Source organism: Eucalyptus grandis, chromosome 8, assembly GCF_016545825.1.
Source record: "Eucalyptus grandis isolate ANBG69807.140 chromosome 8, ASM1654582v1, whole genome shotgun sequence".
NCBI lineage: Eukaryota > Viridiplantae > Streptophyta > Magnoliopsida > Myrtales > Myrtaceae > Eucalyptus > Eucalyptus grandis.
Window position 1 is genome coordinate 63094712 of NC_052619.1, and position 24921 is coordinate 63119632.

At 40.0% G+C, this 24921-nt stretch overlaps 1 pseudogene; it reads left to right on the forward strand.

Moving 5' to 3' along the window:
- The first annotated feature begins 318 nt into the window (after window positions 1-318).
- Window positions 319-24921, forward strand: part of LOC104415582 — a 106458-nt pseudogene continuing 81855 nt past the window's right edge.

Consider the following 24921-nt stretch of genomic DNA (forward strand, 5'->3'; position numbering starts at 1 on the left):
GCTCTAATAATGCAATGCATCACAACAGTGACCTTCAGTGTTAAGCTCAATGGAGAACCTACCCCGTTTTTCAGTCCATCCAGAGGTCTAAGGCAAGGAGATCCCCTGTCACCTTATTTATTCATCTTAATCACAAATGTGTTAACTTGGTTGATGCAAAAAGCAGTAGCGGAAGGCAGCATACAAGGTATACGGCTCAATAGGTCTTGTCCTAAGCTCTCTCACCTTATGTTTGCGGATGATGTTATTTTCTTCATGGATGGCACTTTAAAGGAATGTCAGAATCTGACACTTACAATTAACCAGTATTGTTACGCAATGGGGCAAGCTGTTAACTTAAACAAGTCAGGCGTTTATTTTAGTAAGAATTGTCCCTTACCACTTAAGAGGAACATGGCTCAAGAGCTGAGAGTGCCTGTTTTTGACAAAATAGGAAAATACTTAGGTATCCCTACAGAATTGGGACAATCTAAAAAAGAATTATTTGCATGGATACTAACCAGAGTAAACTCAAAGCTGGAGGGTTGGAAGGAAAAATTACTCACCAAAGCAGGAAAGGAAGTCTTGATTAAGAGTGTGGTGCAGGCCATACCAACCTATGCCATGTCGATCTTTAAGCTACCAGTGTCCATCTGCAGAGCAATTGAAAGGCGAATAGCTTCATTCTGGTGGCAGAAAGGAGATACAAAGAAAGGAATCCATTGGAAGAACTGGGAAGTTCTGAAGAAAAGAAAGGATGAAGGAGGGATGGGTTTCAAAGACTTAATTACCTTCAACTGTGCAATGCTTGGTAAACAAGTCTGGTGGTTACACACTTCCCCGGATGCATTATGGAGTAAAGTTTTAAAGGGCGTATACTTTCCTCATGGAGATATATGGAATGCACAGAAGGGCCAGCGATCATCTTGGGGCTGGCAAAGTATGCTATTGGGGCGAGATTCTATTAAACCAAATATCAAATGGTTAGTCAGGGATGGCAAATCAATCAAAATCAGGGAGGATAAATGGTTATCACAGGAGTTAACAGGGGGACCAGTAAACCAAGCAGAACCAACTATGGTGGAAGGTTTGATTAATGAAGATTCCCGAACATGGAAGCAGACCCTTATTCATCAGTATTTTGAGGAGAAAATAGCAAACAAGATTCTAGCTATTCCCTTGAGTAAAGACCCCAAAACCGACAACAGAATATGGACAGGAAACTGCAAAGGTGAATTCACGGTGAAGAGTGGATATAACAGATCCCATGCATCGATCACCAAACTAAACTCACAGAAAGCTTCTTGTTCTTACCAGCCCCCACGAACTTTATGGACACAAATCTGGAGTCTCTCTGTCCCACCGAAAATCCGAACCTTTATCTAGAGCATTTGTCAAAATGCCATTCCCACAAGGGAGAATCTCTACAAAAAAAAGATCAGCCCAGATCCTTTATGTCAGATGTATTACACGCAAGTTGAAACCACCGAACATCTTTTCCTATTTTGCAGGTGGACTAAAGAGATCTGGAAACACAACAGGCTATAGGGAACGAATATGATGAAACAAATCAAAAGGCTCGATCAGTGGCTTCTCGTAGTATTCGACTCACGAAGGAAATTACCTGAGCGAGAGTTCATCGCAGGGGTTCTATGGCAGATATGGAAGGCTCAAAACTCACGGATCTTCAGAGAAAAAACCCCAAACCCGGCGGATGTTCTCGATCTCGCACAAACCCAGAATTTAGCCTTCAGTAGAGGAACGACGAAAAACCCAAACCAAACCACAACTCAACACTTACCGGAGGATTGGACACCACCGGGAAATTATGAGTTGAAATTGAACATGGATGCATCATGGGTACCAGGAGAATTCCTTTGTTCTGTTGCCGGAATCGCTAGGGATAAAGAGGGGTGTGTCGTCGACGGTTTTGCAGCGGAAGCTAGGGTTTCTTCGTTGGTACAAGTAGAAGCGGAAGCCCTTTTACACGGGTTACACTTTATCACGAACTGGATGTCGTCTCACGTGCAAGAGGCACGAAGTCAAGCAATTCACTTTACTTGTGAAAGCGACAGTTTAGCGGTGGTGGATTTTGTCATGGGCCGGGCCGAGATACCGTGGAATTTACGAGACATAATTCAACGATGCCGACAAGAGCTTCTTTTGTGCCAAAACGTATCAGTAACCTATTGTCCCCGGGAGGCAAACCAAGCTGCTGATTGGCTGGTACGCACACATCGCGTAAAGAAACTTCCTCTAAATTGGGTGCGAGATACCCCCTCTATCTCTCGGGAATATTTTAGTTTCAGACTGTAAATTATCGTTGTGTTCTAAGACTACTTAATCTAATGCATCAGTATTTCTTTTGACCAACAAAAAAATATATGCTAGTTGACACAATTTAAAGAAGTTATCAAAGATGAAAACTCACACATGTGATTCTAATATGATTATTCTTAAGTATCATAGCTTTTATTCATACTCATGACTATTGCCCATTTATTCTGGAATTAATATTTTACGGAAGAGAATTTGGCCTAGTGTTGTAACTCTTCTCCTAGTCCAAATGGACTAAATTCTTGAAAGTAATACTTAAGGGTAATCATTTAGTGACAATTGCTCCCCCCGGCATCGTCCCACACAGAAAGAAAGAGCGCAGAGCCCCGGCCCAACCTCTATCCCTTTTGATCGTACCATCTTGGCCTGTAAGCCCGTGTCCATGTCGGGGACGGGTAAAGCCCAGCGAAGCAGCAGGGAGCACTGAGCGATGGGGTAGATGAGGGCGACTCCGCCCATGGGTTGGACCACACCACAGGCTGAAGTCCTTCCACGGCAGGAGAAGGGCAGGCAGCGTCCTCATTGTCGGACCGGAATAGGAAAGGGAATTCTAAAGACCATAAAACAATGTTACTAGGTCAAGGCTTCTTAGGAGCAAGTCATGTATCATTTTCTCATTATTCGTGTTATTGGATTTTGACGTCAAATAAATATAATGTGCATTACAACGACCAATTGTTGCTTGTAATACTATGAACTACTTATGTGATATGTACTTTATGCCGACATATATTGTAAGCGCCCTTCACATGTATTGATTTATATGTTGGACATGTGTTTATTAATAAACACATTCTGACATTTGTTTTTTATTCTTTTTTGTTTTTTTAATCAATGTCACCAATTTTGGCATAATGTTATCCGGGCTTGTTATCAAGCGGGCATAGTAAGAATACTTGTTAAACCAGACATACGAAATGTGGCTGAAAGTTTAGACATCAAATCTTGCTGAAAAAGACCTATAATAGAAATTTTTGGTACTCGCACAATAGAAAGATCAGAAAAGAAGAGTTTGTATACATTTAGATTCATCAGAATTTCAACTTTTATTTTTTTAGAAGTATATGGATTTCTTTATTCGATGTTATATTTTTCAATTGATATTTTCTTCAAATTTGCTAAGTGAAAACTAAACGTCATATCTTCCAATCCATAGTTAAATCTATTTGAATTGTAAGATTGAGAACAAAAGTTGTTGAACAACAAAATAACAAATTAAAGCTAATGAACTTCTCTCTTATCTGATTTTTTAAAATCAATTTCAAGTTATATAGATTTTATATAATCTCATTTTCATCACTTAATTTCTTATAAATGTATCTATTTTGATAGATACAGGCTATATCTAGATAAGTGGATTTCCAAAGTTGCACCAATCGTCTTCCAAGTACGAACGGATGTGGATACAGATTATATACTCTCTATTTGATAGATGATCGAACTACGAAGACTTCTAATTTGCACACATTTTGAGCTTGGGACGTGCTCGATCTGTGGTGTTGGAACTTGGGAACTCTCCCTTTTCACTCCTTCCATCACCGCTGTCTTAAAGCAAAGGCACTAGTGAGAACCGGCTAACTAATTGAAGTCTTTTAAGTTCTATAATTCACCAAGATCTTTCTGCATTTTGACAACACAATGATCCCTTCAAAAGCAAGATATACGAGATTACCAGTTAAATGCACCTTTCGTGTGAACCCCGAAGGATGATCTCTGGCGGTTCCTCGATCACAAAAAAAAAAAAAATCATTTATCAAGTTGATCATATGCAAAAGGAAAAAGGAAAAACCCCCATGAAACTTCGCAGTCCGGAGTAAACTTCGTACGCAGAGGGATGAAGAATTGCCCGAATTCAGCCGGAGGAGGATTGAGAGCAATGCAGCGGCACCGGGTGAGAGAAGCGACAAGGCGTGAACGTGGATTATGGATTTTAAATGGGTCGGAGCTTAAATCCGAGTCGCCTATGACCTGCAACAGATCCGATCCTTGATACAGCGGGCCGGTCCAGGCCCAAAAGCCCCTGCTTCATGGGAACGTTAAGAACAATTAGGCCCATACTAGATAAATTATATTTATGGCACATGTTAATGTAATCGATTATCCATAGAGTTAGTGCCGGTTAATTACTACTGCATACAAACAAATCTAACGAGGATTTCAACTTTTATAATAAAATCTTTAAGTAATGCTTATGTCTGTTTTTCAGATATGTCATAGTGATATACTACGATAAAATGGACAAAATTGTAATTTAAAAATAGTTAAGATATAATCCTCTAATTATCTTACTTACTAGCGTCGAGTTTAATCTTACAATAAGTTAAATATATTCTACATACGCATGTGCGAATTCTTTTTATTATAGGGGAATAAAGCAATTTCTTACATGAATTTAAGATCATATATAACAATCGGTTTGATTCCTCATTTATTATCATGTAATGCAATAAAATACATAAAAATGCACACATGACCATCATTGTTGTTCGGCCATGGACCATGGATGATTAACTAGTGACATTGTGATTGATGAATGATGAAATTATCAAATAATTTTGTTAAATCAATCTCAAAAGCACAACGGTAGTGATGAAAATTATATGAGAAAGAAGCTATAAACTATATCAAACTAACAAGATCTTACCCTTACCCAAAAAAAAAAAAAAAAAACTATATCAAACTAACAACACGTGAATCCGAAATGAAAGAATACTAAATGAGGGTGTGCGATTCTTTTTTATATACTCTCATTTCCACTATTTTCTCAGTCCCAAAGGAAAAATTTGCCCTGTTTCTCTAATTCACCATTTCTTAGTTTTGTTTACTGGTAATGCAACTCCATAAGCTTTATCTTACCAATGCAACTCGATCCAAAGTGGAATTGATGGACCTAAATGCACTTAGAATTTAAACTGAAACTGGCACTCCAGCAAAAGGATTAAAGCTTCCTTATAGGGAAGGGGCTGGTGGAAACTTTCCAAGATATGTTTAAAATAGCTCAAAATACTCTTAGATGGAGAGGACTTTGCACCATAACAAATTCTAATCATCATTTATTCTACTATGTTATGCAAAGGGTGTTCAAGGTAATAATATAACACGAGGTTCACATCCGACCCAGCATTAGAAGGTTACCAAGCAACTCAAATACATTTAAACAAGACAAACCATCGCCTCAATCAATCCTCAGTTGGCGATGAACACAAACGTGGCTACCAACATTAGAACGCAGCCAACAAAAATCGGCCAAGGCAAGTCGCCAAGTAGGACGCACATCAAGAGACTGCACGTGACACATCCAAGAGCAACGGTGATCACAGCAAAGGCAAGTCGAAAACTTGGATCAATATCTTGTCTTCCCATCCTCAGGATTAATTTTTGCCGAATGATTTTGATTGCTTCACAAATAAGCATAATGCTTGGCGCATTGGAAATGTCGGCTGGACCTATAGAGGTATGCCTGTCCCTGATGAGCTGACGCAAAGCATTCTCAAGGGAATCAAGATCTTCGTTAACTTGAGCCACATGATCTAACACGTTCCTTGAAATAAAAATCAGCAAATCGCTTGTTAGATAATCATCTTTTACAGAAGCTCAAGCAATAAGGATCAAGAATAAGCATATTGATAGATAAACAAATGAACATATGAGCAACTCATACTTGTACCATGGTTTTAGAATGAAACATTAAAAAAGACGGATTCACCTAATTTACATTAAGAGTACAGATTTTTTCCTAATGAAACAATATACACGTAAAAACATGATAAGAGATAGGAAGTTCTTTTTCATGAAAGGAAATGAAGAAAGCATTCACAGTCCTCCACACTCACCTTCTTTCCAACCTCTTGATATTCAGAAAAGACATGATAGTTAATATAAATTTCACTTTTTTCAGACAAACTCACCTGCTGTTTTTATGGTATGGATACTCGAGAGGAATTATTCCTGGTGTGAGTCCTACCGTATTCAATTATCGAATGGATATCACTAAAATTTACCCATTCGCACAGAAAAAGGGGTGATGACTACAAGAGGCATTCGTACTTTTCTGACAGATTTACACCCACTGAATATACCCTGATATGAGCACGAGCCAACATGCTCTGTTGTTAGAGTCTAGTCATATGAACAGCGAGAACAAAAACTTGGATCAATTAGCAAAATAAAAAAAGACAAAATCCGGGTGGTACGACATAACTACCGTAATCCAGGAAATGCGAGAAACGGGCCATTTTACATCCCCACCAGATATGGCTTTAAGTACATGCTCTGTTCTGAGAAGAGCCCATTTCTGCTCTTTGAGAGTCATAAACATCGAGAACAAAACCTGTCTCGAGCCTCGATCAACGAAAAGAAAAAAGTAGAGGAAAAAATCTGGATGTACAAAGTGGTGTTGTGATCGAATTCTCACAATCTACTCGGTGTTGTGATCTAGTTCTCACAATCTAAAGCAAAGAACAATCCATTTCTACTGACAAGTGAAAGACCCCCCATTGGGCTCTTAACTATGGAACAACAGTACGAGTTCAGAAGGCATCAACAAGTTCACCTGATTTACTTAGAGGGCCGGTTCCTTAAACAGCATTCATGCGTAATGGAATATACACAGCGAACGTGATCAAAGATAAGAACAGAAAAGAATATCAAGATTTTGGCATTATTTTACTTGCAGTCCTCTAACTTACAGACGGAGCCTGGGCTGGTTAAGATACGTTTGAGGTGGACGAAGCTTACCTCCAACTACCGTGATCAGCTGGATTGTTGTTCGCCATTAACCTTCAACTTTGCCTCGCTAATCTCTTCCTTGCTTGGCTAAAAATGAGAACACGGTGGGGCTGTCGCAGACCTTGACTATAAACAATTCCCTGGGTTGGGCTTCTCTTATTAAAAAACTCAGAAATCCAATTGATATGATACTGACAAGTCCAACGTCAGCATAAAATGTTAGCAAAGTTGAATGACGTCGACGTTGCTGACATTGACACTAGCAGTATCATATCAATTGGATTTTCTGAGTTTTTTAATAAGAAAAGCCCACTCATTTCCCAAAATATTCTAATGGGTGAGTTTTTGTGAATGAGCCACCTTAACGTGTTTGAAGCATGGATTGAGATTATAGTTTTATGAGCCGTTAACTGATCTGGGCCCTGTGAGATGGGTTGGTTTAAAAGGTCTAGTTACGCCTTTTACAAAAGAATCCGAATTGCTCTCTCTATGGTTTTTTTTTTAATTGCTTATTATTTATCTATTTATTTTTTTGTCCTTTTTGTTATTATACAACTATCCCTCATTAAAAATTATCTCAATAATTAAAATGATATCTAGATTTTATTGACTGGTGGTGAAATGAGAATGTAAATGGACTTAACTTAAAAAAAATTCTTTAGAGACATTAACTATGAACATTGACCTCGCACCTCGATATTGCTTGATGCACTTTTGAGAAGCTCACCATGATGATTAGTCTTTTATTTATTTATTTGATATAGGGGAGTCCGATGAAAATAGAATAGGTTTTTCATATAAATATGAAAGGCTCACTCCATGAACCTCTATGGAGATGGAATAGATTTTTCATATTAATATAAAAAGCTCACTGCATGGACATCCAACGTGTGGTTTTTCATATTTATGTCATGGATCTAGAAATATGCACTTCGAATGCTACTATATTTTATAGAAGTGAGGTTGCAGGAAATGAATTACAAGGATTTGATTTTCCTGATAAAATAAAAGAAGATAGAACTCTTAATTAATAAAAACTTAATCGAATCATCTCCATTGACGTCCTCCGCAGTCGAGTTTAACCTTGGAGGTCAATGGTGTGAGTATTCTAACCCGTTGGCCGTGGTGTATGTTTGTTCTTTTGTCCTTTTTTTGGCTTAGTTATTGTGCATTCTTGTTAGGAAGTTTAATTTGTTTTTCCTACTCCTGTACTCGTTCCGCTCCTGCCTTCCTTCTTTAGCGAGAAAAATCAACGTAACTTTTCAATTTCTAATCCAAATCGAGAGAGAAAGAGAGAGAGGGGGAAGCGAAGTATCCTCGAAATTGGAGTTCACCCTTAGCGGCAGCGCCTTGAAGACCTTGGCTCGCTCCGTCGCCTGCCTCTTCCGCGTCGGCAGCGACCTCGCCATCCAAGCTTCTCCTTCCCAGGTCATTCACCTGAAATCCACGTCGAGTGAAATAGCTACAGCAGTTGCTTCTCCGTGTGCCCTGCTGAGAGATGCTTAGGGTGCGCATGGATTTATTTCTGTGCTTTTTTTGTTCCTGGGAACAGAAACAAAAAAAAGTGTTTCTGTTCCGGAGAACAATTTTTGAACAAAAGAACGCGTTTGGTAACGTTTGGTCCGGGAATAAAAAATGAACAGAAACACGTTTGGTTAAATTTTATTATTTTTTTGTTTCTTTTAATTTTTTAAACATTTTTATTATTTTTATTTTTCCTTTCTTTTTATTTTTTTTTTTCCGGCCGGTCACCGGCCTCCGCGACCGGCCGACGGGGCGGCGGCTCGCCCGGCCACGACGAGGCTCGCCGGCCACGGCGAGGCCGAGCCAGCCGTGGTTGGGCGAGGCTCGGCCTCGCCTTGGCGGGCGAGGCTCGGCCTCGCCTTGGCAGGCGAGCTCGGGCTCGCCTAGATCCGGCGAGCCGGCGTCGCCGGCCCCAGCGAGGCTCGGGCTCGCCGGATCGGGCGAGCTCGAGCTCGCCCAGCCATGGCGAGGCCGAGCCTCGCCGGATCGGGCGAGCCCGAGCTCGCCCGGCCAAGGCGAGGCTCGGCGTCGCCGGCGCGGGCCACGCCGAGCCTCGCCTTGGCGGGCGAGCTCGGGCTCGCCAGATCCGGCGAGCCCGAGCCTCGCCGGGGCCGGCGGCCGCTCGGCCTCGCCCGCGCCGGCGATGCCGAGCCTCGCCGGGGCGGCGACGCTCGGCGTCGCCGGATGGGGCGAGGCCGAGCCTCGACGGCCGGTCGCCGGCCATGGCCGAGGCCGGCGACCGGCCAAAGAAAAAAAGAAAAAAAAAAAAGAAAAGAAAGAAAGAAGAAGAAGAGAGAGAAGAGAGCGTTTTTGTTCTTTTGTTTCTTCCGAAGTGTTTCTTTTATGGAGAAACAACTTTTTTTGTTTCTTTTTTCTGTTTCTATTTTGTTCAGAAACAAAAAAAAAAAAGAACAAAAAACGCAACCAAACGTGTTTTGTTCCTTTTTGTTCGGGAACACTTTCCGTACAAAAGTGTGCCGGAAACACTTTTTTGGAGTGTTTCCATGCACGCCCTTAGTAGTTTAGATGCTATGATGCCGTGTTAGGTGTTGGCTCGTTTCACTCGATGCAGTGTCCGATTGAGAAATTCTGAGAGTCCTTCCACCGATTGCCGAGCGCGTGGAGCTTTCGGCGGTGGATTTGAGGCAGGAGTTTGTTAACTTAGGGCGCGATTGGTCCTGTGGACGATGGTTAGAACTTGGCGTGCGCAAATCTAAAGTCCACTGAAATAAATTAATACTGTTGATAAGGTGATTCAAAGTCTTTATATTGTAAGAGGCAATTCACTGCTGTAGACAGGAGCACTATCGGGGGTACTCGTAGATAAGGTGGTTCAATGTCGAATGGTGAAACCATAGGAAAAAACCCAATGGATAACCTTCTATGGGTGGTGTTATTCTGTCTTGGTAATGCTTTCCTGGTCTGTCTAGTTACTTTGATGGCATCATATGGAGTTTTGCGACACTCAATAACTGAAAGCATGAAGTCTGGGAACTGACATTTTCACTGAGAGAAAATGACTACAGAATGCTGTGATGAGCATTACTAAATTAGGTCATATGAGTCCTCTGGGATTAGCTTTGCTAATTTCTCATCATGCAAAAGCAGTGTGAACTCTGTCTTTTTGTTGGCCACTTAACATTTTAAGTCTTTTGACTCAATCATGCTAACTACATATCATTCACTATGTTTTCTAACTGCAATAGAATCAGAGGCTGGTGCCTATCAAACCTGCAGTAATTTGATAAGAAGCTGCACCATGCAGAAGTACTTGTTCATCTCACCTCGCCAACTGTGAGTTTTTGTTCATGCATATGTGATGAGGTTTAAACCAAGTTCTTGTCATATGTATGTAGGCATTGAGAAAACATACTGGATAGCTTGCAATGTGGACCCCAATGTACAACAATTATCTCTAGATATGAGATGATGCCCCAGAAAATATTGCAGGGAGGCCTCATCATCTGAACTTGCTTGCAAATTTTCGTTCATCCTTCAGGAAATTACTCTCGTTGCAAATGAATACAGCTCCATGCCTTCTGATGCTGCAAGTGAAGTTAGTGGGAAAGCCATTGAGTTTCGAAGCTAGATTGATCCTACCAAAGGTAGACGCTAGTTTTACTCTGTTAGACTGAATATGGAGAAGAATATCTGGCGTAGATGCTGGTTGCAGAGAACGACTCTTTGCTGCACTCTCAGCTGTGGATAGATCCTGTGTAAGAGTTTGGGCAGTATGCTCATAGCAGCAACCCTATAGACATGACTTTTGCTATCAAAGAGTTGAAGGTATTTGACCTTATTTGTTATTGATTATATTCATTTGGGTCATAAATGCGGCTGAAATTTCTTGAATATATGACTTCACTTTCAAACTTATCTCCATTTCCATAAAGTGAGTCCGCCTAATTGCAGTAATGCCATTGGAGTCACATTCAGGACCATCTATTATGTTTAAGTTTTTCCTTGTGTCTTCCAGTAAAGATAATAATTAACATTCGTTCTTCCCATGTAAATCCAGGCATTTCTTGCATTCTGTGAGGGATGTGAAGTTGACATTCATTTCTGCTTTTAGAAGGCCAGCAAGTAAGTAAATTCTAAATGCTCTTTCATGTCTTACCTTCTATCCTTTTTTTGCCCATGCTTCACTTCAATTTTGTTTATGCGTGTAGCTCAGATGCAACAAGTAGATTTCACGCAATCAGTGCATAACTGGATTTATTAGATGACAGATTAATTATTTGCTCAGAGACCTAAAACATCCTCATGCGTAGCTTCACAATCACAATAGTAGAGGCCCATGGCAATGTTACTTTTGGGTTAAATATAGAAAAACAAGAGACTATCATTGAAAATTCGGTCGATAAACATAGTGCACCTTTGGTAGTGCACCATCGAATTAAGTCTGGATAATAATAGCTTGAGGAGGTTTAAGTTCGCATGATAAATTATGTTTTTATTTTTTCTTTCCTTTTGACAAAAAAAATGCAGGTTCATGTATAAAGTGCATTTTCTTGCTCACCCGTCAAGCTTACCTTTGCTCACTTGGTCAAGACATAAGCAACCAAATATTCTAAGAGACAAAATAATCACTAACGATACTTGACTAGAGTTTCTTAGGTCCGGCATCTAATTGTGGTTGATGGAGATCGATTCACTAGGTAACTCGTTGTGCTAAGCACATCTATCAGGAGCTTCGTAGTTAAACTAGCATTAGATATCATTTATAGGTCGTCTCTGCTAATGTTCCGCCAATCAACTCTACAATATGTTATAGTTCATCAACACTAGTGTGGTGTCTTGTTATGATGCCCTTCCCCTTTTAGGTACTTAACAGTTTGGAGCAAAACTCAATGCTACTATTAATCTGGACATACTTCATCGTCTTACCAGGATTAAAGCTCTCAAATGCATGATCTCAACAACCTCAAACTTTTATAAAAAGATTCATATAATGCTTATGTCTTCTTCTCTTCTTTTTTTTTTGGTGCAAATATATCATTGTGACATAATACACAAAATATACAAAATTATAATATAAAAATAGTTAAGATGTAATCCCTTAAATATCTTACTAACATTGAATTCAAATCTTACAAATATTTGAACATTTTTCCCAAATTAATTTTTAAATATAGTTAACTCTTTCCATACCTTGGAAATTCTTTTTTTTTTTTTCCACATGCATGCGTGTGACTCTTTTTATAGTAGGAAATAAAAAAGTAACTTTATGCGGCCTATCTTATCGTTTTCATTCACCCTCAACATATTTAAATACTTTTAGCTGAGATGTGGATGTTGTCTCTTTGATTTTGAATTGTTTAGGCTTTTCCCCAATATATGACGAACCTTTGTATTGTAGCTCCTACGTACATTGTCTGGTCCTACAGTCTGAGTCACTAGGAGGGGAATAAAAACCTGGATGAATTAACGAAAGGAAAACCAGAGGATAGAGAACAGATGTTTACATTAAACCAGACAAAGGTGCAAGTAAATGGAATTTCTTGTGATATGCTTTTGGCTTTGGAGGGTGCCCAGTTGACTCTTCATCTCTATTAAACACAAATTTGACAAAGAAAGAAAATGGTGGCTGAGGACTTAGAGCAACTTCCTTTCCCTGAATCTCAATGGTTTAGGCCCGTCTCCCAGGATATCTCTAACTCCCACCCTTTTTATTTTGAAAAGAGACAATAATTCTTAGAAATTGACTTCTATCTCTACCTAAGTTTACTCATATCAAACCAAAATTACTCTGTCTCACTTTTCTATTTCTTCCAAACAGTCTCCAACATATAAGAGGTTGTGCATCTCACTTTCCTAATGTGAATTTGCTTTGTTCTCCAATGGGTAAATCTTTTCATTGAAGAATTTGTGACCGGTTACTTCCCTCTCTCACTTATTGCACGCTTCCTTTGTGACCTGAAGTACATGTCAAGGTAGTACATAGAGTGTTGCGGAGGTTGGGATATCAGGATCGAGTCTTTAACTGCATCGAAATCGTCAATTTGTGTATAGAAAGACTAGTGAATGAGCATAAGATGATTCTTTCTCAAATTCACTTAATCAATTCCCTAGTTTCTCCTTGACCAAAGATGAAAATCCCTTATTTCTCCAATTTCACAGTATTGCTACAAGTAATTAACTAAGCAGTACGCATTCTACTTTGTGACGTATAAGGTGGCTGAGATAATAATAATGCAACATGAGGCTTGTGTCTCAGCCAGCATCGGCTAGGCGGACATCAAACCAACTTTGCTAAGAGTAAACCACAACACAAGGAAAACCAAAAACTGTCTACTGTTCGTTCTCTAATTAATCCTAGGGTTCGAACAGGGATGGGATTATCAAAATCAGGACGCAAAGAACAAAAATCCAAGGCATCTCGCCAAGCAGAACGTATATCAGCAAATTGCAACCGACACAACCAAGAGCAACAGTGATGAGAGCGTACACAAGTCAAAATTGTGGGTCCATCTCTTACCTTCCTATCTTGAAGATTAGTTTTTGCTGGACGTTTTTTACCACTGTATAGATAAGCATGACTAGTGCACTTGTATTATTGGCTGGACTATACGTGTCCCTAATGGCTTGAAGCAAGGACTCCTCCATCGAATCAAGATTTTGGTTATATGTTGCAGCAATTTGTGGTATTTGCTTTGCTCCATATCTTGGAATTAAAATCAGCAAAACTATTTGTCAGGCGACAGTATGTTGCAAAAGCTCCAGTTGTGAGCTCTTTCTACATCATATACGACGATAATATATCCAAAAGCTATTAAGATATGAGTCTTCAACCAACATCAAGCAAATCTCAACGCTACCAACAAATATACTCACACAAACACATCAAGAACTACCAATCTAAGTTCAAAAGGAAATTTAATGCGCACTGTGATGCCAAGCTTCTAGTGCAAATCATAGCTAATGAGCCAATGCATTGCATGAGTCTAATCCATGTACTGATCCATGGCTAACTAAAATTCTTCTTTTGGACAAAATTAGCATCAGTATGCAAGGGAGTACCTCCTTAACGCCTGCGTATCTTTCCCGGTCCATTCTAACAACAATTATTCACATAACAAGACCACTCAGATGCACAAGACTATCAGGTTAGTCCCCAGGCTTACTAGGAGAAACATAGTAGTGAAGCTAATAGCAGATCTCATCTTTTCTTAGGAGGAAAAGCTAATAAGACTTTCAATTAATGCATTGTTCTTGATAAGATATGAGTTTCTCTTAATACAATATATATAGTTGTGTCTCTTTATTTATGTGTCAGAATTTCCCCACCCAGTAACTTCATGAGATGGTTTACATTCTTTCCAACTTTGTGGATTTCAGAAAAGAAATGGCAGTTATTATGGCTTTCACTTTCCTCAGACAAATTCAGCTGTTTTAAATATATGCATACGTGAGAGATTCTTCCTGGTATGAGTCATAATGTATTCAATTACCAAATGGATATCATGAAAATATGCCAGTTCGCACGATAAAAGGGGTCGATGACTACAAGAAGCATTCTTACGGTAGACAAAATCTAGGCGGTACAACATAACTACCCCAATCCAAGAAATGCAAGAGACAAGCCATTATGCATCCACCGGATATGCTGCTAAGTGCATGCTCTGTTCTAAGTGGAGCCCATTTCTATTCTTTGATAGTCAAGTCATTGTGAACATCTCAATCAACAAAAGGAAAAAAACAAACAGATGAAAAAATCTGGATGGTTAAAATTGGTGTTTCGATGCGACTCTTAGGATGTATTTGGTAACTATTCAGTTACTGGAAATAATTTTTGTTCAGAAAAAGTTTTTTCTAATGTTGTTCTTTGGACAAATTTCTGAGCATTCAAACGTGTTTAATTATTACTAAAAATTTCTATTAGTGGAACAGAAAAATAATAGGAATGTATTTAGTACAATCCTCAGATTTTTTTGAAATGTACAATTTCTTTTATTTTTTTTTATGATTTTCTGAATTTTTTTCTCTCTTCTTGTTGTAGCCGGTGACCTCGCCAACCCCCAAGGAGGTCGATCTCACCTAGCCATCAGAGGTCAATCTCACCCGGTCATGGCAAGGCCAACCTTGCCGTAGCTGGGTGAGGTCAAGCCTTGCCGAGGCGACTAGCCAGAGACGAGAGTTGGTGACCTTGCAAGCCTTGAGGGAGCCTCGCTAGCCCCAGAGGAGGTCAACCTTGCCCAACCACCGCAAGGTTAGCCTCTCTTGGTGGCCAGGCAAGGTAGAGCCTCGCAAAGGGCTGTCTAGACTTCGATGAGGTCGTCGAGCCCAGCGATTGTCTAGAGGTGGAAGAAAAAGAAGAAAAGAAAAGAAGGTTTAAGAAATTATTCTCGGGAGAAAAGAAGAAATTTTTTTTTTTTTCTACTTCTTGTTTTTGTTTCAAATTTATTTTCAGTTTACTTATTTGTTCCTAGAGATAGAAATATAAGCCGACTTACTAAACCGATTTATATTCTTTTATTATTTTAAGGATTAAAAGAACAAAAATAGTCGAAAATTGACCGGTTACCAAATAGGATCTCAGGATCTAATGCAAGAAACAGGCCATTTTCTACGGGCAAGTGAAAGACCTGCTGGGCCTCTTAAATTAACAGTCCAAGTTCAAAGTTCCACAACCTGTTCTATGTAGAGTGCAGGTTTTTTTGCCATAAAATGGCATTCACGTAATGAAATATACAGTGCGAGCTGATCAGAGATCGGAACAGGAAACGATATCAATATGTTGGCATGAGTTTCCCCGCAATCCTCCAACTTAGTGACAGAGCTGGGCTACAGCTCTTAAGATATATTTAAGGTCGCCAAAGCTTACCTCCAACCACCGTGACCAGCTGGATTGTTGTTCTCCATTAACCTTCCCCAAGTCTCTCCCTTTCTTCCCGAAAATGAGGGTTCTTCAAGTGTTTGCCGATCGCTGTATCATGAACGACGAGGTTCATAGGAATAAAAGACCCAGCGTGGGCGTTTGGGGTGGTGTATTATTAATTTTTCCACCATGTTTTCGTCCGTTAATGAGATGAAGATAAAAAGTGGGAGCCCTCAAAAGGCCAAAATCGGATCCTTAGAAAGTCTGCCCACTTGCGCCTTTACTTGGAACATTGCGGGTCCTAGCACCTCCGTGCTTCCCCATGATTTGTTCTCTATCTTTGTTTTCCTTTTCGTTAATGTGTCCAGATTTTTATACACGCGGTTTCTGTACACGGGACTTTTCCAAGGAGACATGTGTACTTAGGGACATATTCAGCCATTGTATCCATTAAAAAAGTAAAATTTATTGTTAATAGTTTTTTTGGCAGTTTATTGTTAAAAGTCATTAACCCTTTCGTATCACAAGGAAAACAACTTTCAGAACAACGTTTTTCAGATTTTCCAATATTTGATTTACGGAAAATAAACAAGTCCAGGAAAACATTTTCGTTCGACAAAAAATTAATAAATTAGGAGAATATGTTTTTATCTTCCCCACTCACTTTTTCTTATCTCATACTCGTAGCCCTCCTAGCCTTCTTTTCTTTCTTTCTTTTTTCCCTTTTTAAAAATATTTATTTTTTATTTTCTTTCCTTTTTGCTTCTTCCTTGGCCACCAGACACGACAATATTTGGCAACTAACCATAGGCGAGGTGGAGCCTCACCAAATTTTGATAGCCAAGCCTTGCTCGCCTCAAGTGAGGTTCCACCTCCTTAGAGGCCTCATCTAGCGAGGCTCAAGCCCGCCCGATTGAGTGAGGCCAAGGCCTAGCTAGTGGCTAGTCATCGGCCGTTGTCATGGTTGGCCATTGGCCAAAGAATGAGGAATAGGAAAATGAAAGAAAAGAAAAAGAGAAAGAAATAAAAAAAATACAAATAATTAAAAATTTATTTTTAGTCATTTTTCGTGAAAATTTTAATTTCCCCACCAAACAGCAGAAAATATTTTTAGTTTATTTTCAAGTTTCAGTTGAATACTTGAAAATACTATCATTTTCTTAGAAAATGACATTTTTGGCTAAACGATTGGGGCCTACTCAGATTTTTTTTTTTTTTTATGTTAGTTCTTTACTTAACAAAATACTTCCATAAACATTTGTGTCTCAACATATATCAACCATTGATGCATGCCTCATTTACATGCATCAACGGAGGAGAATCGTTTGAAATGCCAATAGAAGCACCTTCGGAGATAGAGGATCTTCAACCTCTTGTTATTCCTACTGGAAAAGTATAATGATATTAATGATAGGGAGTAACGTGCTCTATCCACCACAAGTTTTTCAAGGAAAACCATACAACTTGAGAAAACTATGAATCCCACCGCAGGATTCTTCAGATTAAAAATCCATAAATTAATTTAAAATAAAAAAATACTTCCTCCTTGTTAATTTTATTATCGATTTGAAAAAGGAAAATGATTATATAATAGTACCGTCTCTCTTGGAAAAGAGACGGTGTCCCAAGGTAATTGAATAAATTAATCATCTGGTTACTTTGGGAAATTTGAAATGAAATCTCAATTATTGGGATATCCTTTAATCCCTTTAAGTGAAATTTCTTAAATGTGAGCATAATAAAAACAAAATAAGAGAACTGATAAACTTAAAGAAAATCCACAAAACATCCATAACAATATATATAAAAAATTAAGAGTTGTAACCTGACCACCAATTGAGCTGACATAACAGTGAGCTTATATCAAGCAGCCATGACCTTGAGCTTTGCAACTCGAAACTCCTAAGCTTGCAGCCATGGCAGCAACGATGGTCCTCTCTCTCTCTCTCTCAATATTTTGTTTTCTTATGTTGTTTGATGTGGTGCCTTTTTGACTCATAATAATTTTCAGCCAAATATAACATGACATAAGTATTTTAGCATGGCATGTATATTCACTAATATCTATATCATATATTCTATGATCCATGTCAACAAAAATCGAACAATAAGCGAAATATTATAAAGGAAGGACTATATGTTTTTAACTAAAAAGAAAGATGGAAGGATGATTTTGATTTTTGGACAAAAATAAAGGAACGATGGTGATAAATTATTTTAAAAAAAAAAATCTCCATTCCATGGTATGTATTGTTCTTTATCTAGCTTCCTTTTTCTCTTTTTGGTTAAAAACTCTACCTTCCTTGTTGAATTAATTTAGGTTAGCAAATATAACAATGTCCATGTTTAGATTCGAACAAAAGTTCAATCGATTGCCCATTTCTTTGAAATGGAAATTGTAGCCCACAATCCACCGTCATGTCTTGGTTTACGGTGGCTGTTAGGTAAAACTCATGGCTGGAGGTTAAACTCATGGCTAGACGAATCCCTCTCCATAAGTTTTAGCACCTTTTACAACTGCTTACTTATCTGAGAAAAAAGAATTCCATTTGCTATCAGATTCTTTTTGAAAATCTCAAAGTTCGAAAAAATGCCAAGAAGCCTGTCTCAGGCATGAACAGACTGCATCTTCTCTAGCCACTATCCCATGCACGAAGAGACTGATTAACTTTTCTTTTTCTTTTTTTGTGAAAGGTAATTATATTAAGCTGAAACCAATAATTACATCAAAAATGGCACCAAAACAAACACTCATAATGAACAGAGGCATAATGAGTGGAAGGGTGCCAAGAGAACAAAGAAGGGCCAACAAGGCATAGTATGCAGTTAAGCCGCACAACCACAGCCACAACCAAAAAGGACAAAAAAAAAAAAAGAAGGCGACCAGCCGACCAAACAAAGGCAACCGCAGCCAAAACCAAACAAAACGTCATCGCTCAAATGGAAAGAACGAGACAACCGGCAGGAATCAAGGCCAGCACCGAAACAAACAGTAGCGGCCATTCTGCATCACCACTCCAACCTGGAAATATTATGGATGCGCCGGAGTAGAAGAGAAGATGCATGGGTCTATCCCCCAGCTACGTTGAAGTCTCCTGTTTCTTGGGTTGTCTTCAACATTCAAGAAGGTTAAAGCCTTATCCTTAACTACTTTAATAAGGTGGTTCTTCACGGCCGGAAGCATGAAGGTATAGTTCCTAAAGAGAATCTCATTCCTATATTTCCAAATAAGGTGGCAAAGAGCCCCAAAAGAGAATCAGACGATAGAGTGATAGTAGTCTTTTCCAGATATGAACTTTATAACCCAGTAGAGGTTGTCAGCCCAAGTCACATTCCTCCAAGGGAGGTTGCATCTGGCGGCCCAAGAGAAGGCACAACTAGCCGTAATGCTACAATGAAAAAACAGATGATCAATAGAATCCGGAGTTACTTTGCAAAAGGGGCACACCGCATCCCCAATCCTGCCATGCGATAAGAGTAAGGCCTACGTAGGAAGACGGTTCTTGGTTATAAGCCAAAGAATGAACTAATATCTTGGAGTTATAGCGTTGTTCCAGACTAACGAAGCCCAATTAACCCGAGGCTTCTTTTTTCTAATGAGATGCCAAGCCGAAGCAACCGAGAATAACCTAGACGTGTTTCCTTGCCAAGTAAGACAATCAGGAGCCTGCACTAGAAAGGGAAGGGGATGTTCCCAAGACTGTAAAACTTCTCACATGGTTTGACCAGCAAGCGAAAAAAGATCAGCCACCATCGCATGCCTAGAAAGGCCAGATCTGTAAATGAAAGAGTCAGAAAACATCAAGTTGAGGGGGCCTCTCAAGTGCTAGTGGTCAAACCAAAAGGAAATATAGCAGCCATCTCCTAACTTCCATAGAAAAGATAACCGAAAATTAGTCCTAACGTGGAGAATTCGCTTCCACGCCCAATAGTAGCAGGTGGGTTGCTGAATCACCCAAAAACTCTTCCTTTTAAGGAAGGTCGAGTGGATCCACCTACACCACAAGGATTCCTTATTCGTAAATAGGATCCATATGTGTTTCAGCATTGCTACCTTGTTACAATTTTTTAGACTGCGAATGCCTAGCCCTCCTTCCTCCTTTGGAAAGCAAACATCATCTTAGGAAACCGTGGCACCACCCCTCCTTAGGCTAGGACCCTTCCAAAGAAACTATCTCAAGTCTCTCTACGCAAATCTACCGATTAACTTTGTTGCTTATTGTTAAGAGAAACTCTTTCTTTTCATTTTTTGGGCTAAGTTTCTCTTATTTTTTCCTTTTGTGAAGGGAAACTCACATTACTTGCAATAAATTTTATTTGTATAATCCACGTAGTCAAAAGACGATTTGAGCGGTGCATTCCTTACATGGACGTCAGTGGGGCCACTTCCTCCCCCACTGACTTCTTGTTTTGTTTTGTTCTTGTGTATTCCTTGTGAGAAAAATCCTTCTTTCTATTGTTATTTAAATCCTAATCAATTAATATTATTATATTCCTTGAGCATAATAAAGCGGAAGATAAAAATTGGGAAATTTTTTGTATAAGATTTATATATAAAATAGTACATTGAGCCTATTTACATGTTTTATTAAATAACTGTATAATGTCATATCTCAATCAAAATATGCACAATCAAAGAGAGATATATGAGTAATTTGAGAGATACGGATAATCAACAAAATTATAAAAAGATCTCTAATAAAGGAAACTATTTGAGAGAAATCCCTAATTATCTCTAACATCCTTTCAAGTCGACAATGATCTTAATTTGAGTTCAAAATCAAGTCGAATAGATGCTAGTCGTATCAAAAAATTTAGATCTAGCTTGTTTGAGGGTGGTGAGTTTAGTGGTGGTTTTGGCTTCTTGAAACAACATGCGAAAGGTCGAGGATCAAAGGGAAACAACTAGCGATTGGTACGGTTGGCTTGCAAAACAATAACTAAGTGACACGGTCAATAAGGTTGGCTTGAGAAAATAGTTCCTGAGTAATGTGGCATGTGTGGCTAGCATTAAAAAAATGCCCCCTCCGTGAATATGGCTGGACTAGGCAATGAAGTTGGTGCAATGAGCATTGAAACATGACTATTGTGGAATGGACTCGATTAAGTGAACACTGTTGAGCTGATATTAGGCTTGTAAGTGAACACTGTTGAGCTGATGGATTTATTTGGATGTGCACGGCATGGATTTATTTGGATATGCACCGAGCTGCATTGGATGCACCAATTGCCTAGTGTACTAGGGTTGTCTTATGGGAAGGCATCTATCTGTATGCCAAAAGACAAAACCTTGAGGCTCGATATAGAACAGGCTAAGTGGACGATATCTTAAAGGGAAAATTTCAAATAAGGACCCAAAGTGTCATCATTTTCTCAAAAGAGGACCTGAAGTGAAGTTTGTCTCAAGTAAGGACCCAAAGTGCCATCATTTTCTCAAAAGAGGACCTAAAGTGAAGTTTGTCTCAAAGAAATACCCAAAGTAGTCATTTAATTTCAAAGAAGGACCTCACTCACCGGCCAGTGAATAGATGCATCTTCAATGTATATTCCGGTGGCCTGATTACGGTATTTTCGTCCCTTTTTTTTTTTTTTTTCATTTTGGTTGCCCTGTTCATCGTCTTCTTCGTCCCTTGTTCACTTCTTCTTGCCCAGATCAAGAATATCGGACTTGGGGAAAGGCTAGCGAGTGCCGGCCGCTGGTAAGGGCCGACGAGGGCTCGACGCCCATCGCGGCAGCGGCGAGGGCTCCACGCCCATCACTAACAGCAGGCAAGGGCCATCGAGCCCTCATTGGTCATGAGGGAAGGGGGCCATCCAAATCAAGGCCCTACAAGAAGGTCCTCGAGGGCAAAAGGGGTAGCCGAAGAAGTCATCGATCTACGGAACGGTGGTGGGAGGAAGGGATGAAGAAAGCAACGCGGGCATCCCAGTCATAGTCCTAACAGAAGACGAGGTTGTTGGTGGAGCAACGGGCGGAGGTGGGGGAGGTCGCTCCTCACGACCATCAGCGAGGTCACCCCTCGCCGGCCCCGGGCGAGGGCTCGCCCACCTCACCGGCCATTAATAAGGGCTAATGAGGGCTTGCAAGCCCTCACCCGTTGCCGACGGGCTCGCGGCCCTCACCGATCGCAACCGAGGCCACCCTTGCCAGATCTAGCAAGGGTCGGCCTACAAGCCCTCGCCCACAGCCGACGAGGGCTGGGTGGCCCTCTCCTACCGCCGACGATGGGCGTCCAACCCTTGCCGAGCCTCACCAACAGCCCGGCGCTCACGGCCCTTCCTAAGTCCAATGTTCTTGAGAAGAAGACGAATGGGGGACGAAGAAGATGATGAACAGTGCCACCATTGACCCAAAAAAAAAATAATAATAAAGAACAAGACAACTGAAAATTATAAATTAAAAAAAAGGACAAAAAGATCCCTAATCAAGCTATCGGAATATGTATCGGAGATGCATTTATTCACCGGCCAGCAAATGAGGTTCTTCTTTGAGACTAAATGATCACTTTGGGTCCTTACTTGAAACAAACTCCACTCTAGATCATCTTTTGAGAAAATGAATGTACTTTGGGTCCTTATTTGAGACATACTTCACTTCATGTTATCTTTTGAGAAAATGATGGTACTGTAGGTCCTTATTTGAAATTTTCTCAATCTTAAATGAGTTAATTTAGGGATGTCATAATATTAGTACTCTGAGAAATTGGTCCCTTTTAAGTAAAGGGAAGCATTGGCAATGTAGGCTAAATTCTCCTTTATAAAATGGTGATTCCACAACAAATCGGCAAGAGTCAAGCAAATGTGCCAGAATACTTTCAAAAATGAAATATGTCTCAACTACCTTCCTTGCATGTAAATTAGGCCTTCCATGTGAAATATAAAACGTAAGGATTCAAACTCTTTATGTACCATATGAGCCAACGGTTTTTCTAATGGGTAAGATTATTGAGGTACAAGTCTAAAATGATATCATGCGCAATTCTTGCTACTACTAGCTACATATACTCACGTGAACACATCAAGAACTGGGAGCTAAAACTCAAAAAGAAATTTAACCCGTGGTATAATACCACGCTTCTAGTGTAAATCATAGCTAACAAGTCCATGCATCGATGGAGGAATAATGAGGGCGTCGCCTCGCGGATGCGTATGGATATACTGCAAGGAAGCAACCAATATGGCCACTTCTAAAGATGGCAAAGCCTGCGTATTACTAATGTATGAAGTGGGTAATGTGAACGAAGCAAAGGCACTCGGGTCTCAAGTGGTGGAATTTGACAAAAAAACACCACCTTCAACTGCAACTCCTCCTCCTTGTGTATGTTGCATCTACCCTGTGAACTCTTGAACGCTTCCTCGCTCAGAGTTCTGAGTTTGGAAATCCCTTATGATGTAACATTCACCTACCGGTTCTCAAAAGCAAACCTCGACATTGCTTTCAGTAGATTGTTCAAGCAACGTTGCGGAGTTTGCTTCCAGAGTCATGGATGCAATGGCCATGGATAACTCAGCTCGAGCAAGACAAAAAGGGCGAAGCACGTAAATTTGAGTTCACATTTGTTGGTGGGGGTTCCCAGCTGCCCTGCGTCAAGAGCTGCTGGTGAGATCTTCTACGATGGTCCAATGAGGTCTCTGTGCTCTGCTGTCCGACACTGCGATTCGAAACCGAGATGAGGATGGCCTTAATATGAGGAACTCGAGGAAAAGGCCTATGTGGATGCCACTTAAGAAGCTCAGGAGCAAATAACTAGACTCATTCGCGTGCTGTCGTTTCTCTGAAGCAGATGAACTCAATGGCATAGCTCCAGAAATGTACTGTACGCGGATACCAAAATCAACAGGAGCATCTCAGACACGCTCTAAAATGTCGAATGTCGATGAGACTGTCATGGTAGCGTGTAGAAATATTGCTGAGATTGGGATGTGAGGTGAGGATTTGAGATAGCTAGTATAAACACCTAGAGGGGGGTGAATAGGTGCACAAACAATTTATCGAGATACGGAAGCGATTCTTGGCAAACGATAGAAAGGAAATTCTCTCTTGATTAACAAAATGAAATACAATCAAGGTAAAGAGAGTAAGGAAGAGAAAATTGAACACAGGATTTATAGTGGTTCGGCTTATTCCAAGCCTACGTCCACTCTTCCGCACCGACAGCGTGCCCACCGGCTGGATTTCACTATGATCAAAGAGAAGTTACAGCACGGCTTTGCCTTGATTCCACGGTGTAGATGTTCTACCACACCTCCTCAAGGTTTCTCACAAATATAGACTCTCTTTTGTATACAAGTATTCGCTCAAAGTGATTGTCTAAACAACAAGAGCTTCAGACTTTGGAATTCTTCTATCGCGCACACCTCGAACAACTAAGAATGTCTTCCTTATATACTCCTTTATGCCATCATACCCGTTGGCACTTACCAAAGGAATTCCTCCAATCTACCTGTTGGACGGAATCAATTAGGAAAATTGTTCGAGCTATTAAAGGAACGTGTTGATAGCCCATCAATCATGTTCGCCTATACAATCAGGATCTCGGTTTCCATAAGAAGAACCTTCCAAGAATATTTAGGCAATCACCGAATCTTCAATCATCGAAATCAATCTCGATCAATCAAAGGATTCCGTTACGTCTTTTCCAGCCACGAGATCTTCTCCAGTTGATAAGGTTGAATCCTTAACGAAACATCCAGTTACGGATAACCTTTCTTCAACGGATTAGAGACTATCAATGAGGATAGACTTTGAGTCTTGAGTCTGGCTGTCCGAGGTCTTCGGACTTTAAATATCGAGTCGCAAATCTTGAGACTAAGGCGATGGAAACGTTTTGTCAGCTTCAAAACACTTCAAGAAGATTTCTCTAACAGGATTGAGTTACGAACTACATCAGAATGACAATTCAGGTCTCGAGAGGTATGTGAATTAGGATAATAGTGCGATTCTTTCTCAAAGTCTATGAATTAATTGCCATGATTCTCTCTTGCCAAAGAAGAAAAAAGTCCCCTGTTTCTCAAACTTCACTGGATTGCACCAC